This window comes from Sorex araneus, chromosome 2 (genome assembly GCF_027595985.1).
Source record: "Sorex araneus isolate mSorAra2 chromosome 2, mSorAra2.pri, whole genome shotgun sequence".
In the NCBI taxonomy this organism is placed as follows: domain Eukaryota; kingdom Metazoa; phylum Chordata; class Mammalia; order Eulipotyphla; family Soricidae; genus Sorex; species Sorex araneus.
In genome coordinates this window covers 295,819,615-295,837,110 of record NC_073303.1, presented here as the reverse complement: position 1 = coordinate 295,837,110, position 17,496 = coordinate 295,819,615, and the positions used below count along the sequence as shown (strand labels likewise).

Below are 17,496 nucleotides of genomic sequence, written 5' to 3'. Positions count from 1 at the left end.
CAACAGTTCAGGCAGTTGGTCAAGGACTAGTAGGAGGAGCACCCTGAAGACTGCTTAGTAGGATCCCCACCAAGAAAAACGGAAACAGATTTTTTTTTGCGTCACACCTGGCGACGCACAGGGGTTACTCCTGGCTCTGCACTCAGGAATTACTCCTGGCGGTGCTCAGGGGACCAACAGTGAGGGCATGCCTTGCACACACCCAGCTCAGGTTCAACCCCTGGAATGCAATGTGGTTCCCTGACCACCAGCAGGAGTTAAGTCCTGAACATCAACAGATGTGACCCCAATATGCCCGAAGAAAGCCACAAAGCCTTTTTCTTCAGAATCAGACTTAATTCTCCAAACCAATAAAAAGGACTGCTTGAGTTAGAAAAAGAAATGTTTGCCCCATGTGACAATAGAAAATATGGATGCCTGTGCTATTTTTTTGCTTTTTGGGTCACACCTGGCGATGCACAGGGGTTACTCCTGGCTCTGCACTCAGGAATTACTCCTGCTCGGGGACCATATGGGATGCTGGGAATTGAACCCGGGTCAACAACATACAAGGCAAATGCCATACCCACTGTGCCATTGCTCCAGCCCTCTTTCTCTATCTATCCAGCTCTCTTTCTCTATCTCCTCTTTCTTTCTTTCCCTTTATATTTTTTGGTGTTTGGACCACACCCAGTAGCAGTTCTCAGGGTCTATTCCTGGCTCTGTGTTCAAGGATCCCTCATTGTAGAGCTTGAAGGATCAGATGGGCTGCAAGGGATTGAACTCGGGTTGACTGAACGCAAGGTGAGCATCTTACCTGCTATACTCTCTCTCCAGCTCAGGAATGCTTTTCTTAACATGCCTGTTCAGCAGCATGAGGCCACACACACTCATCGCCAATGTGAGCAAGCATTATTTTAGGCATAGGAAATTAAGGAACTTGTGTTCACAGGTTTCCTATAGGTTTAACATTTTGAGAAATTCAGAAGGCTAGAAATCCTAATTATAAGACATTGTAGAGGATTTTTTTGTATATGTCAAGAAGTCTTGGAGCTTTTGATGGGAAAATTTGTCATGTTGCTCTTTGAAAATTCAGGGTAAATTGCAGAAGCTTCCAAAAATAAGTGTGAGTGTTAGATGTCCTAAAGTGTATTCACCAGGACGGAGTATTTTCAACATCTGCACTGAAGAATTGCAGGAAAACAGGTCACTTATAATACCACAGCAATTGTTTATTCGCCTTTTTGATCTTAATTTTCAAACTGGGAGGCTGGGACACATCCAGCAGCATTCAGGGCTTGCTCCTGGCTCTGTGCTTAGGAATCATCTTTTTAATGGGGTCTGTGTGGTGGGAGGAAGAACCACTTGTAGTGCGGGCTATGGAATCCAGGTTTGTGCTGTGCAACGCAAGTCAGTGCCCTGCCTCTGGACTGTGTCTCCGACTCCTCATTTGCTTTGTTAGGGGGAACCCTTGCCAGAAGACTTGGAAACTGGAAAGGACAGGAAGGTTCCAGCCTTGGAGGCGCTGCAGAAGAGAGCATGAGGAAAATCTCCACTGAACAACATAGTCAACCAATACGAGCTTGGACCGGGCGGAAGAAAGAACCTTAGACCTGGAGTCAGACGCACTGCCCTCTGCCCCATTTCATCCATGACCCGATGCCATCTTGGGTAAGTGACTCCCCCCACCGTGCCTTCGTGTTCTCACGTATTCTGTGAAAAAGAAAATCAGGTTCCTGGCAGTGGGTACCAAGGTCAATTGCAATTCCAACACACTAAAGCCTCCGGAAGGAAAGACACTTTTCCCTTAGCTCTTTGTACCACAAGCACTTAGGAAAGAGGCTCTGGGTACATTGGGCTCACCAGGAGAACATGTCCAATGTCAGATGGCTGGCCCCAAGTCAAGAATTTCCTAGACAATAGTTTATATTTTAATTTTATATTTCTTTTATGGGGGCCAGAGGTTGGGGGCTGTGGTTGGGTTAAACCCAGCTGTGGGTTTAACAGTGATTTCTGTCTCTGTGTCCAGGGGGTCAATCCAGTCAGTGCAGAAGTGGCAATGGTGGGGGCTGTATGTAGTACCAGGGATCAAGTCAGGGATAGTTGGATGCAAGGCAAGTGCCTGAATCCCTGTATTGGCTCTTCAGCCCCTGGTTTTACATTTCTGTTAAAGTCTTAGGTACTGTTGGTACAAGATCTTAGGTACAGGATCACTGGATTAGGAGTTAGGTTTTCCAGTGGACAAGAAATGACTGTACAAGTCAATTCACTTTAGCAAGCTATGGATTGCCCCTCTTCTCTCTATCTATCATCTATCTATCTATCTATCTATCTATCTATCTATCTATCTATCTATCTATCTATCTATCTATCTATCTATCTATCTATCTCCCCCCCACACACACACCATCTCCACTTTCTTGGGCCATAGACTTAAGTAACAGACTATATAGGATGCCAGGAATACTATTTCTCTGGCACCCTCTAATTATTTTATTGCTTGTTTTTGTTTGGGGGGCACACCTGGTAGAGCTCAGGGCTTACTCCTAGCTTTGAGTTCAGGATTCACTTGCCTTGCACATGGCCAGCCAGTGCTCTCTTCGCTAGCATCTCACATGGTTCCCCATGCACAATCAGGAGTAAGCCTGGAGCACATCTGTGACTAGGTGTGACTCAACACCCTCGAAATTTATAATTTTACATTTTTGTAATTGTATTTAATAAATAAAAAATTGTTTTTGTATTCCTAGTTAGTGGATCAATGCAGTATTCTATTTTTCCCACTTTGGGAGAGCAAACTAATTGAAGAACACTGCCTAAAATGGTCTAAAATGTGGCAGTCTGAATGACACAGTTGAAGGACTCTTCCTTGATGGGAAGTATTATATTTCCCAGCCCCTAGAAATGTATTCTCTAAGTTGGGTGGCTGCTTTTATCTTGGACATATCTTCTTGGACCTGTTCTACCAGACCTTTTGGAAACCAATAAAAAAGAAATGAAATCACATTCATGTAGTGCAGAATGAACATATTGCAGACACACAATTTGGTTAGGTCTCTGAGTTTGGGGAGAATCAAGTCTTTCTCAAGGCTTTTAATCCACCGGAGTCACACACTCGAGGTCATTATAATAAAGTAGAGTCAGGCAGCCTGGTTTTTCTTTTTTATACTTACCAACACAGCCTTTAGCTTTATCTGTCTTTTTTTAAATCTCATCTGTAAAAATGAGAATGATGGCCTCAGAGCAATGTCATGTAGAGTCAAATTCTATAATGTCTGGAACATAGTAGATGCTCAATTAAAGCTCAATTTAAGAAGATAAATTTGAAGACAATACTGCAGACATTGTTCTAAACCAAGCCATTATCACAAAGGTTGCATACTTAGATTACACTTTGATTTTATGAGGCGGGCTGAAATTCTTAGAAGAACAATCACTGTTGCTATAAATATTAATAATAGCTTATGTATGTCCTAAGGAACATCATGCAAGACAATTACATAACAATCATCTTATCAATTGTAGAAGTCTTCACTGCACCTTGTCTTCTCTTGAGGAACCACAGAAGGATTTCCAGAGCAAGGCTCTTTTTTTCTGAGCCCAATTTAGTTCAGGACTAACCCTCTGTAGTACTATGTGGCTTATTTTTAAACTTTGCTCTGTTTTTATTTCTGTGTCTAGGTTTTTCTTCTATCTTGATTTGCCCTTCTCCTGTTTTATCCTTTAAAGTTGAGTTTAGTACTTAAGTCTCTTCAAATTGGTTTTGGAGAGCTAGGACATAAATGAATAAGTAAAGTAATTCAAATCATAGGAGATTATAGAAAATGACCATATTTCAATAATTTGATTTCTAGATTTCTAGTGAGACAGTTTTCTTTAACATTAGGATCATGACAGCTATTTTTTTCAATAAATGTTTTTTTAGTAGTCAATCTACCATGTCTTTTTCTAAGGAAATTTTTTTTAAAATTATTATTATAGATTTAAAGCACTAAAATATTTCATTGAAAGAGGACTTTATAAAATAGAGAGCATTTAATATACTCAAAATAGCAAAAAAAACCCAAAAACAAAAAACAAAACAACTCATCTAGTCTCCAGAAATATGCAGAGATCTCAAAGATGTGAAACCTGTGTTTCTGACATCTGGGAGAGAATGGAAAGGTTGGTTTTTAACTTAAGACCAATTTGAGAAGGAGGGTGATTTGTGGAAAATGTGGCAAACCATTTCTATACAGTGAAACATCCTTTTGCAATGTAAATGTCCCACTGTAATACTCTGGGCAGTCAAATGAAATTGGCTTTAAAGTCTCAAATTTTGCACCTAAGATGTTCTAAAATTAAGATCAATCAACATCAGTGAATCAAATTCAGAAGACTAAGCTTTCTGTGATACTCACAACTTTTTATATATTGTTGCATTATTGTGTGATATGATGACAATTGCTGTCAATGAGGCAATCATCCTGTTGGGAACTCCAAGCATATCTGTGTGCTGAAGGAAACAATTGTGGATGGACTTATTGTAGCAGATACTCCTGCTGCTTTCCAGTGACTCTCACCTGGAACTTATGTGACGCTATCATGCAATGTTTCTTTAAAAATTAATACAAACAAGCTTTGGGTATCTCTCATTTTGAGATGTAAGCAGGAGCCTACAGCCCTCTAGCCTGAGGAATGACTAAACTGTCTCCTCTTTTAGGCTCAGTTCCCCACTCAGAAGTCCAGGGTGGGAGCTGGAGTGATAGCACAGGGGGTAGGGCATTTGCCTTGCACGCGGCCAACCCGGGTTCGATTCCCAGCATCCCATATGACTCCCTGAGCACCTCCAGGAGTAATTCCTGAGTGCATGAGCCAGGAGTAACCCCTGTGCATCGCCAGGTGTGACCCCAAAACAAAGAAAAACAAAACAAAGTCCAGTGTGGCAGTAGGCTTGAAGTAGTGGGAAATTCCCACAAAGGGAAATCTCAATTCAGAAGCTAAGGTGAGGCTGGGATGTCATTCACCTGTATCCAAGGGGATCCTTTATTGCCTGGTAATCTCCTGGGCATGAGTCCTTGGGCAGTTCATTTATTCTTTCCTGGAGTTCTAATCTTTGATGATCAGCAGCATCTCCCTCCATGCTTTTGTGTAAGATTTTCTTTCCAGTAGATACCTCTTTAAGATCCTTTAATATGGATCCACTCCTACTACTAGCATTCTTTACTCCTAAAAGAGTAAAACAACCCTTTTATGTTCAGAGTTCAGTATAATTTGGGAGGGAGGATTAAACTGTGTCCAAAAGTTGCCAACTCCTAGAATTGTCCACTGCTTTAATTCATATTTTTCTTAAAATGAATCATTGATACTTTAAATAAGTATGTATTCTAATGATCATTCTATGTGCTGTCAATAGAGAATTTAGTATCAGTGTCTCCTGAGAAACTAAATGTGAAGTATACGAAGTGATTTATTTTTATGTGGATTATTTACATATTAAAAGCTTCAGTGTCATTCATTTAGTATTGAAAATCAGTGCACTCACTATAATCCCTAGATCAAAATGAAAATTAATGCATTCACTACCATCCCTAGAACTTTTCTATCAACCAGAATATTCCCTATATCCCTGTATAGTCCATTTTCTTTTTTTTTTCAGACTGTAAACATTTATTTATTTTTGAGGGTACAGTTACAGATTTATACATTTTTGTGCTCAAGTTTCTCCCTTACAAAGTTCGATAACCCATCCCTTCACCAGTGCCCATTTCCCCCCACCAGTAAACCCAACATCCCTGCCCCCTCCCCAGTTCCGTCTCCCCCCACCCCACACTGCCACTATGGCAGGGTATTCCCTTTTGTTCTCTCTCTATGATTAGGTGTTGTGGTTTGCAATAAAAGTGTTGAGTGACCATTGTGTTCAGTCTCTAGTCTACATTCAGCACGCATCATCTTTCCCCCACATGACCTCCAACCACATTTTACTTGGTGTTCCCTTCTCTGAGTTGCCCAGAATGAGAGACCAGACTCCAAGCCATGGAGACAACCTCCTGGTACTTATTTCTACTATTCTTGGGTGTTAGTCTTATAGTCTATTATTCTATATTCCACAGATGAGTGCAATCTTTCTATGTCTGTCTCTCTCTTTCTGACTCATTTCACTTAGCATGATACCTTCCATGCTGATCCACTTATATGCAAACGTCATGACCTCATTCTTTCTAACAGCTGCATAGTATTCCATTGTATAGATGTACCAGAGTTTCTTCAACCAGTCATCTGTTTTAGGGCACTCAGGTTTTTTCCAGTTTCTGGCTATTGTAAACAGTGCTGCGATGAACATACATGTGCAGATGTTGTTTCGATTGTACTTTTTTGACTCTCTGGGATATATTCCCAGCAGTGGTATTGCTGGGTCAAATGGGAGCTCAACCTCTAGTTTTTTGAGAATCGTCCATATTGTTTTCCAAAAGGGCTGAACTAGCCGGCATTCCCACCAGCAGTGTAGAAGGGTCCCTTTCTCCCCACATCCTCTCCAACAGCGGTTGCTTTTGTTCTTTTGGATGTGTGCTAGCCTCTGTGGTGTGAGGTGGTATCTCATGGTTGTTTTGATCTGCATCTCTCTGATGATTAGTGATGTAGAGCACTTTTTCGTGTGCCTTTTAGTCATTGGTATCTCTTCCTTGGGAAAATTTCTGTTCATTTCTTCACCCCATTTTCTGATGGGGTTGGATGTTTTCTTCTTGTAGAGTTCAATGAGTGCTTTATATACCATTGATATCAACCCCTTATCTGATGGGTATTGTGTAAATATCCTTTCCCATTCTGTAGATAGTCATTGTATTCTGGTCACTGTATCTTTTGCGGTGCAGAAGCTTTTTAGTTTAATGTAGTACCATTTGTTGATCTCTGTTTTTACTAGATTGCTTAGTTCCGTGTCATCTTTGAAGATACCTTTATCTTCAATATCGTGGAGGGTTTTGCCTACCTTGTCTTCAATGTACCTTATGGTTTGTGGTCTGATGTTGAGGTCTTTAATCCATTTTGATCTGACTTTTGTGCATGGTGTCAGGTCGAGTTCTAAGCCCATTTTTTTGCATATGGTTTGCCAGCACCATTTGTTAAAGAGACTTTCCTTGCTCCAGTTCCCATCTCTTGCACCTTTATCAAAGATTAGATGATCATACATTTGAGGTTGTGTGTGGGGATATTCCACCCTGTTCCATTGGTCTGCAGTTCTGCCTTTGTTCCAGTACCATGCTGTTTTAATTGTTACCGCTTTGTAGTAGAGTTTAAGGTTGGGGAGGGTGATGCCTCCCATCATCTTTGTCCCAAGAATTGTTTTAGCTCTCTGTGGGCGTTTATTGTTCCATATAAATTTCAGGATTGCTTGATCCGTTTCTTTGAAGAATGCCATGGGTATCCCTATAGGGATGGCGTTAAATCTGTATAATGCTTTTGGGAGTATTGCCATTTTGACAATGTTTATTCTCCCTATCGATGATCAGGGGATATGTTTCCATTTCCTCATGTCCTCTTTTATTTCATGAAGTAGCGTTTTATAGTTTTCTTTATAAAGGTCCTTTACGTCTTTAGTTAAGCTGATTCCAAGGTATTTGATTTTCTGGGGCACAATTGTGAATGGGATTGCTTTTTTCATGTCCCTTTCCTCTGTCTCACTGTTTGCATATAGGAAGGCCATGGATTTTTGGGTATTGATTTTTATAGCCTGCGACTTTACTGTATAGGTCAATTGTTTCTAAGAGTTTCTTACTAGAGCTTTTAGGTTTCTCTAGGTATAGTATCATATCGTCTGCGAATAGTGAGAGCTTGATTTCTTCCTTTCCGATCTGAATCTTCTTTATATCTTTTTCTTGCCTGATGGCTATTGCTAGTACTTCCAGTACTATATTAAAGAGAAGTGGTGATAGTGGACATCCTTGTCTTGTCCCCGATCTTAGAGGAAAAGCCCTTAGTTTTTCTCCATTGATGATAATGCTTGCCATAGGTTCATGGTAGATGGCTTTGACTATCTTCAGAAAAGTTCCTCCAAAACCCATTTTGGTGAGAGTTTTTATCATGAATGGGTGTTGGATCTTGTCAAATGCTTTCTCTGCATCTATTGATATGATCATATGGTTTTTATCTTTACTTTTGTTGATGTGATGGATTATGTTGATTGATTTCCGAATGTTAAACCATCCTTGCATCCCCGGGATAAATCCCACTTGGTCATGGTTATGATCTTTTTGATGACTTGTTGGATTCTATTTGCTAGTATCTTGTTGAGGATCTTCGCATCGGTGTTCATCAAGGATACTGGTCTATAGTTTTCTTTGTTAGTGGTGTCTTTGTTTGCTTTTGGTATTAGGGAGATATGTGCCTCGTAGAAACTGTTCGGAAGGGTTCCTGTCTTTTCGATTTCCTGGAAAAGCTTGAGGAGAACTGACAACAAGTCTTCTTTAAATGTTTGGAAGAATTCGCCAGTGAATCCGTCTGGACCTGGGCTTTTGTTTTTGGGGAGACTTTTGATTACAGTTTCGATTTCCTTGATATTTTTGGGCCTATTGAGGTATTTCACGTCTTCTTGGCTCAGTCTTGGGAGATTGTAGGAGTAAAGGAATTCATCCATTTCTTTTAGGTTCTCTTGTTTCGTGGCATACAGACTTTCAAAGTAGTCTCTGATGATCCTTTGAATCTCCTTGGTTTCTGTTGTTATGTCCCCCTTTTCATTTCTGATTCGGTTTATTAGGGTTTTCTCTCTTTCTTTCTTTGTGAGTCTTGCTAGCGGTTTATCAATCTTACTTATTTTCTCGAAGAACCAGCTCTTTGTTTCATTGATCTTAAGGATTGTTTTTCAGGTTTCCATATCGTTAATTTCTGCTCTAAATTTTATTATTTCTTTGCTTCGATCTGGTTTGGGTTCCTTTTGCTGGTCCTCTTCTAAGATCTTGAGCTGCGAAGTCAAGCTATCTATATAGGCCCTTTCTTCTTTTCTGAGGAAGGCTTGCAGAGCTATAAATTTTCCCCTTAATACAGCTTTAGCTGTGTCCCATAGGTTCTGGTAGCTTGTGTCTTCATAATCATTTGTTTCAAGGTATCTCGTGATTTCTTTCTTGATTTCCTCCATGACCCACTCATTGTTCAATAGTGAGTTGTTTAATTTCCAAGTGTTTGATTTGGTTCTCCGCGTCTGTGCGTGATTAACTTCCATCTTCAGTGCATCATGGTCTGAAAAGACAGTTGATGCAATTTCTATCTTCCCGATACTCTTAAGGTATTATTTGTGGCCCAGAAGGTGGTGGTCTATTTTGGAAAACGTTCTGTGTGTGGTGGAAAAGAACGTGTATTCTTTTTTGGGGGGGTGCATAGCCCTGTATAGGTCTATTAGCCCTGTCTCCTCCATTTCTTCCTTCAGGGCCATTGTTTCCTTGCTGAGTGTTGTTCTAGTCAATCTATCCAGAGGTGATAAGGCATTGTTGAAATCTCCAACTACTATTGTGGTGCTAGTTATGTTCTCCTTAAATTCTGTTAGGAGTTCTTTTAAGTATTTAGCTAGTTGTTCATTAGGTGCGTATACTTTAGGAGTGTGATTTCTTCCTGTTGTACATACCCCTTAATGAATATAAAATGACCTTTGCTGTCCCTTCTGATCTTTTTCAGCCTGAAATCTATGCTATTGGATACTAGTATGGCCACCCCCGCTGTTTTTTTGAGGGGGCTGTTTTCTTGCAGGATTGTTTTCCATCCTTTGATTTTTAGTCTGTGTTTGTTCTGACTATTCAGATGTGTTTCTTGTAGGCAGCAGAAAGTTGGGTTTAGTTTCCGAATCCATTTTGCCACTCTGTGCCTCTTGATTGGTGCATTTAGCCCGTTAACATTAAGAGAAATTATTGTCATGGGATTTTGTGCCATTTTTCTGTAGGGTTTGTTGTTCTTATAGGTCTTTTTCTTTGTCTTATAGTAGCCCTTTGAGTCCTTCTTTTAAATTTGGTCTTGAGTCTATGAAGTTCCTGAGCTGTTGCTTGTCCATGAAATAGTGTATGGTTCCTTCAAGTTTAACTGAGAGTTTAGCCGGGTAGAGTATTCTTGGTGAGGCATTCATTTCATTAAGTTTTTTCACTTTATCCCACCATTGTCTTCGGGCTTGGAGGGTTTCTTCTGATAGGTCTGCTGTGAATCTAAGGGGTGCGCCTTTGTATATGATCTCCTTCTTTGATCTTGCTGCTTGCAGTATTGTGTCTCTATCCACGGCATCCATCATTCTGACTATGATATGCCTTGGGGATTTTCTATTTGGGTCCCTTTTAGCTGGCACCCTTCGGACTCCTTGGATCTGGATGTCCGCATTCTCTAGCTCTGGGAATTTTTTAGCAATGATGTCTTTAATGGCGTTTTTTTCACTGGGATTGGTTCCATGTGTTTCCGGCACTCCCATGATTCTTATATTGTTTCTCCTGAGGTCATCCCCTAAAACTCTAACTCACTCTAGAGCCATTTTGAGGTCTTTTGCCATTATTTGTTGTTGCCTATATGCTTTGTGCAGCTCATCTTCAAGCTCACTGATTCTGTCTTCGGCTGTAGTCATTCTACTATTGAGGGCTCCTACGGAGTTTTTAATTTCATCTACTGATTCTTTTAGTTGTGTGACTTCTGTTCATAGCTTTGAAATTTCTGCTCTCATTTCTTCCTGGATTATCTTGGTGGAGTGTTCCAATGCTGCATCCATATTCTCCCTTAATTTATTGGATGTTCGTTCCATAGTTTCTTTGAGTTCGTGAACCATCCTCACAATTTCCTCTCTGAATTCTTTATCTGAGAGGAGGATGTATTTCTGGGAGGTCGCTGCTGAGGTTAGTGAGATATTTTCTTGGCTCTCTCCTGGTGGTGGAGATTTTCTCTGTTTCTTCATGTTGTCATGGGCTTTACTATCTGGAGCTCTCGTTAGCTTGGGAGGAACCTCAACTGAAGATTTGGGGATATGCTCTTTTGACTAAGGACTTTTCTGTGCAAGTTGATGTGTTCATTGACAGTTTTTGTGAAGTGAGGATAGGCTAGGTTAGTTGAGTATAAACATATAGTAACTAAGATGATCAGGGAGTTCTTCGGAGGAATGGGTTCTATCAATTGTGGCCAAAGGACAATGCATGGAATGGTAAAAAAAATAACTGCGGCCGCGTTAGCGGCCTGTGCTCCGGAAAGAGGCCACGCCCACTTTGAGGCCACGCCCCCTAACGAGAGGACGCGGCCCTAACCTGTTCCCACATGGGAGGGCGGGATCAGGCGCTGTGGGCAAATGACTGAGACCTGCCAGGCGGGGCTGGGCTGTTGCGAGCTGGCCCGCAGCCTCGGGCGGGTACGGGACCTGTATAGTCCATTTTCGCTGCATCCAAAGGCAAGCACTGTTTGATGTCAAATGTCATCAAGCAATTTTGTAGATTCTTGAATATGAAATAAATGTAATCATATATTGCATACATCTTTGTGAATTACTTTTTCTCCCAGGGTAATGTTTTAAGATTTATCGGCTCAAAAGGTTGTAACTATACATAATAACCAATGTTAATTAGAATTTCTGTGATTACCTTGAGACATAGTAAGTATTTACTCACTATGTTTTGTAACCTCAAACTAAATAATAGCACTGCACTGTAGCACTGTCATCCCGTTGTTCATCCATTTGCTCAAGTGGGCACCAATAACGTCTTCATTGTGAAACTTGTTGTTACTGTTTTTGGCATATTGAATACATCACAGGTAGCTTTCCAGGCTCTTTTGTGTGGGCAATATACTCTCAGTAGCTTGTCGGGCTCTCCGAGAGGGACAGAAGAATAAATAAATAAATAAATAAATAAATAATATTTATTTAATAATTTTATTTGGGCTGGAGCTATAGCACAGCGGTAGGGCATTTGCCTTTCACGCAGCCGACCCGTGTTCAATTCCTCTGCCCCTCTCAGAGAGCCTGGCAAGCTACCGAGAGTTTCTAGCACGCACGGCAGAGCCTGGCAAGCTACCTGTGGCATATTGGATATGCCAAAGACAGTAACAACAAAGATGTTACTGGTGCCTGCTCGAACAAATCGATGAGCAACGGGATAATAAAATAATTTTCAAAAATAAGTAATTTTTTAAAATGAGTTAAGAAAACCAAATCATTAGTTCATTCATTTTTAAATACTATTCCATTATATTTATGGATATTTGAATTCTTTCTAATTTTGAGTCAGTGCAAATAATGCAGTCTTGTAACAAGACTTTTATTTTACAGTTGTCTTAGAGCTAAGTATAGGGTAGCACTATTTAGTAGCACTGTAGCATTGTCATCCATTGTTCATTGATTTGCTCGAGTGGGCACCAGTAACATCTCCATTGTGAGATTTGTTGTTACTGTTTCTGGTATATTGAATACTTCATGAGTAGCTTGCCAGGCTCTTCTGTGTGGGCTGGATACTGTCGGTAGCTTGCCAGGCTCTCCAAGAGGGATGGAGGAATTGAACCCAGGTCGACTTCGTGCAAAGTAAATGCCCTAATGCTGTGCTATCGCTTCAGTCCTAGTACTATTAGGTACTTCTATAAGATATTTTTTTACACAGAAAATGTCTATCTAACTTGAGTCTAATCAGACCTATAGGTCTAACATTAGGTTTACAGAAAGCACAATAGAAGAAAAAGTTCATGCCTCACCAGAAAATAATATGACAGTCTACAGGACAACTTGCCTATATAGATGTTGAAGTCAGCTTTGTGTAAAAAAGTGATGTAATTTTCCTCTCTCCATCATCTTCAGTTGAATGGGGTACTGATTTGGATTTCAAGATATTTACATTATAAGAGCCAAATCTAATGTCTAGTCTTTGGGGATCCTGGTTTAAACAAAAAGCAGCTATAAAATACATATGGGTACTTGACTATAAAATGTTTTAGCAAATATTTGTTATTTATAATAACAAGTATTTATTGTAGTGGCATATTCACATTTTAAATAGATGGATGTCAAAATGTTTAGAGGAGAAAGATAACGATATGTGTAATTTAATTAGAATGATTTCTTTAGAAATAAAATATGTAAAGAAAATAAGGCAAATGTTAAAATTATTAGGTTCTAACTGATTAGTGCATGATGTTTAATATAGCATTCATTACTGTATATTTGAAAATGTAATAAAAGCACAAAAATTATCTTTGATGAGCTGTATTTAATTTAATTTTATTATTCCACCTTGTCTTAATTCATAGAAAGTGGGTCATTTTATTTCTTCACCATACTCTTCCAAATTTAACTCAATAAGCTGGCAAAATAGAGACACACTGGGTACAGCAACATCTTAAAATAAATTTGCATTTAATAGATTCATAACTTATAATCAACATAATTGATGATGTTTTAGGTTAGGTCATTATTCTGTATACTACAACAGGTCTTGAAGCAGACATAATAGATTTAGATTACAATATACACAGTCCTTTGTAAAAGCTTTAGGAATTTAAGTCTTATAAAATTTGTATGACACTTCCATATGTACCTTCAATATGTCATAATATAACAGAAAGTTTATTTTACATGAGCAATTTCTGTTCACAATTTTTCTAATTATGAATATCAAGCTGAATTTCACCTTCCACAACCTCCATGATTTATATGTTCTTGTTGGCTAAACTAAACTCTGCTTTGAAATTCTGCACAAACAGATCGCAACTCTTTATTACCTATTCATGCAGTAAATCTCCTTGCTTTCCCCTCAGATTGGTATTTATGCAAGTTAGCTCTTTTGCCTTCTTGCCAGTTGGTTTGTCTTTAAATGTTTTATTACTGTTTCACTACATTTTGTCATTTTTAACAAAGAGAGTTCCATGATCAAAGATTGTATATCTCTTATCTCTTTAGTGTGCTCCAAATATTGATTAAGGAAGGGCACTTCGTAATAATTAAAATAGCAGGAATATGAAAGAAAAATATGGCTTAAAGTAGGCTTGTGTTAGAGATCAGATTTTATGTGTAGTTCTCTGGATGGAACAAAATATGAAATAAATGAATGAAGTCAGGCTTCAAAGAACATGAATCCTATAAGGGTTTTCTTACTAGCTGGTATGTGGCCTTAGACTAATCTGAACATCCCTGAGCCTCAGTTTCCTCAACTACTCTGTGGAGTATTTAGTGCTAGTAATCTCACAAATCATATCAGTTTCATCATTCTGCGTTTAATGATTGGAATGAACAGCTCTACTGGATTTCTATGAGCTGTAAAAGAACCATTAATACTTTCGGAAATTTAATTTTATCAGAATGGAAGACCATCTCAAGTTAAATGCATTTTTGCTGAAGTGCAGGTGAGAGGGAGACAGATCAAACTAACAAAGACAGGGATTGTGGTAGAGGTTCTGGGCACTTTGGTGGTGAGGGTGGGGAGTGGAGGGAGAATGTAGCCAATTTATACATCAATACTACAGAGTTTAACACTACTGTAACTACTTTAAACTATAATAATTTTTAAAAATGAGATCAACCAAATTCACATTTGAAGTCACAAGTTCACATCATGTATCATCACCAGAGCTGAGATGGCATTCCCCCTGAAAACTGCTTTCATCTCCCATCTATTTGTATGCACTAATGCTCTCTGATTGTCCTTAATTTGCCCCAATTATTTTTTTTTTACTTGAAACAGACACAACAGATTAAGGCTGTAAAGTTGAATAGCACAGAGCATTAGTCAAAACAGACTTTTGAAAAGACACACAATAGTCCCTGGAGATAGTTTGTTTTATTTCCTTTCAGAGCTGGGCTTCTCCCTTCACTCCACCTTTCCTGTCTTAGTCAGGCTTTGTACCAACCAACTCCCCTCAACTTTAACCAGGTAAGGTTGTCTGGAGGTGAAGTCCTCAGGAGGTCATGGGAAAGGGAAGTACTACTAGGAAGTACTACATGCTGATGTCCTGATGGTATCATTTCGAGGCCCTGGATTTTATCCCAGCAAATGTTCATAAGGTCATTCATTGGTGGTGGAAAATGTGCACTGGTGGAGGGATGGGTCCTTGATCATTTTATGACTGAAATGTAATCATGAAAGTTTGTAAGTCTGGAATTGCACATCACGGTGATTCATTGAAAAAAGTTAAAAATTACAATTTAAGGGCATTATAAAACAGATTGGTAGACTGATAGAAAAAAGTATAATTATAGTAAGTCCATTATGGCTTATTCTAAAGACCATTTTTGTTATTTTTCACACAAAATATATATCTTACTATTGAGCTCAGTGGATACAGAGGGAAGAATGCCACCCAGGATACCATCAAGTATTGGTGGAGGTGAATGGACACTGGTGGAGGGATGGGTAAATGATCACTGTATGATTAAAATGCAAACACAAAAGCTCATAAGTTTGTAACTGTACATCACAGTGATTCTCTAATAAAAAATTTTTTAAAAAAGTATACCACTTAGCCAAATTAAGAGAAAACCTATTAATTATTTTCATATCATCTTGTTCCCTCCCTGTTCTGAGCAGAGCCCTGACAGTTGAAGACCTCCAGAGCCCAGCCACAGCCATGCTCAAGGCCACTCTCCATGGGTTCAGATGAGCCTCACACATGAAGGAACCAGCAGAGGAACCCAGCTGTGCGAAACCAGGGGCTGAGATCTCCAAGCCTGCTCAGATCGGGATTGGGCCTCTTCCACCCAGATCCCCCATTTTCCAGTAGCTAAGTGGTCACACCCAGAAACTGCCCCTGTGCTGTGTAATCCCATCAACAGCCAACATCCAGAGACTATAAAACCAAGCTCCCGGAAGGTGAAGAATTGTAGCTGAGAAAGTAGGTAACCTTTTAGTATCTGTATTTTAAACCATGATGCTGGAAAGAGAGAGGAGAGAGAGAGAGAGAGAGAGAGAGAGAGAGAGAGAGAGAAGAAAAGTATCTGTCATAGAGGGACACGGGGGGCGGGAAGCAGGTGGGAGAGAAACTGGGGACATTAGTGGTGGAAAATGTACACTGTGAAGTGACAGGTGTTAGAGCATTGTATGACTGAAGCCCAAATATGAACAACTTTGTAACTGTGTATCTCAATTTTAAAAATGGGATTTAAAAAAAACTGTGAATAAAAACACTGTGATTTAATTAAAAAAATAAATTTAAAAACATTTAAAAATAGTAGCTGAGACTGAACCATAGAGATCAGAGGAAAATGAGGTAGTTTTAGGTCAGCCTGTATTCATAGTGATTGTGATAGAAAAAGTGAGTCTGTGAGGAAGGATCCTAAGAGAATGACCTGAGAACTAAGAGTTTTCCCAAGTCCTAGACAGGGGCATAAAAAGTTTACATTAATAAAGACAAAATATGTCTGTCTGACAGTCTCTACGATAGAAAATGACAGCTCCACTGTTCCTCAAGTTGGAGGTGTCTTTAGAGTGTGCATTAAGTTGGCTCTGGCAGACAGCTCTCTCAGCTATCACATGAGGAGGCTGCCTCTCATTTCAGATATGACTGGCCATGCCCCAGAGTGCTGGGTCAAGTTCTCTGCTACTGGCGTTTCCTTCTGTGTCTAACTCTGGTCACACCACGAAATCATCAGTTCCCTCAGATGTGTGGGAAAACAGCCAGTCTGTGCTTGACCCCTAGTACTCTGAATTAGAGGGAAATGTCCCAAGCCTCCTCCTCTCTCCATTGCGCTGTATTGGGCTCACGATGCAGTTGTAACTTGCATTTCTCTGTAATAAGTCAGATATTTTATTATACTCTCCCTGCTGAGATGGTCTTTAAAGTGTGGGATATGCATGAACAAGATCGGGGTTTGATCCTAGATTCCAGATTGTAGTGGTTGAAGCCCTTGTATCAGGGTGCTTGTTAAAATTGGACTGCTCGTGAATTTGGTGTTTATAAGTAGGGGACTTTCTTCATTCTGATATTTCATATTACAGACAAGATGATAAATGTCTTGACTATTAGCATATAATAATATTATAAATGTTTCAGGGAAAAACTTAATTAAGTGTTCCAGTTTACTATTCTTCTATTTCCAAGTTGTATTCAATAGGAAAACTCAATATTCAATATTCAGTATTCAATATTCAGATCATTACAACATGCCTCTCAACCAAAAGCTTGTATTCAGTAGATTGGGAACCCCTGTAGAGGTGATTAGAGTGTGCCCCCAAAGCCTCTGTCCCTCTTGGAGAGCCCAGCAAGCTACCAAGAGTATCTCACCAGCACGGCAGAACCTGGCAAACTACTTTTGGCATACTAAATATACCAAAAACAATAACAATGACAGTCCTCATTCCCCTCATCCTGAAAGAGCCCCCAATACACCATAGGGCTACACTAGCACATGACAGGGACAAATGGAGACATCACTGGTGCCCGCTTGAGCAAATCGATGAACAATGGGATGACAGTGATACAGTGATTACATAGGACAATATTGGAAGGGATGGAAAGATGAAATACCTAGAATGTCATAGCTGACAGATCAAAAAGGTCCCAAGCCAAAGCTTTCTTATAATTATGTCATCTGCAATCAACTAATACCAAGAACAA

At 39.6% G+C, this 17,496-nt stretch overlaps 1 long non-coding RNA gene across 1 annotated transcript in view; it reads left to right on the top strand.

Annotated features, from left to right (window-relative positions):
* LOC129402469 (uncharacterized) overlaps positions 1 to 15,652 on the top strand; it is a 33,371-nt gene extending 17,719 nt beyond the window's left edge. The window contains exons 2-3 of the long non-coding RNA XR_008628667.1: positions 1,442 to 1,650; positions 15,471 to 15,652. This is a non-coding gene — a long non-coding RNA (uncharacterized LOC129402469). The remainder of the gene's footprint in view (positions 1 to 1,441; positions 1,651 to 15,470) is intronic.
* The last annotated feature ends 1,844 nt before the right edge of the window (positions 15,653 to 17,496 follow it).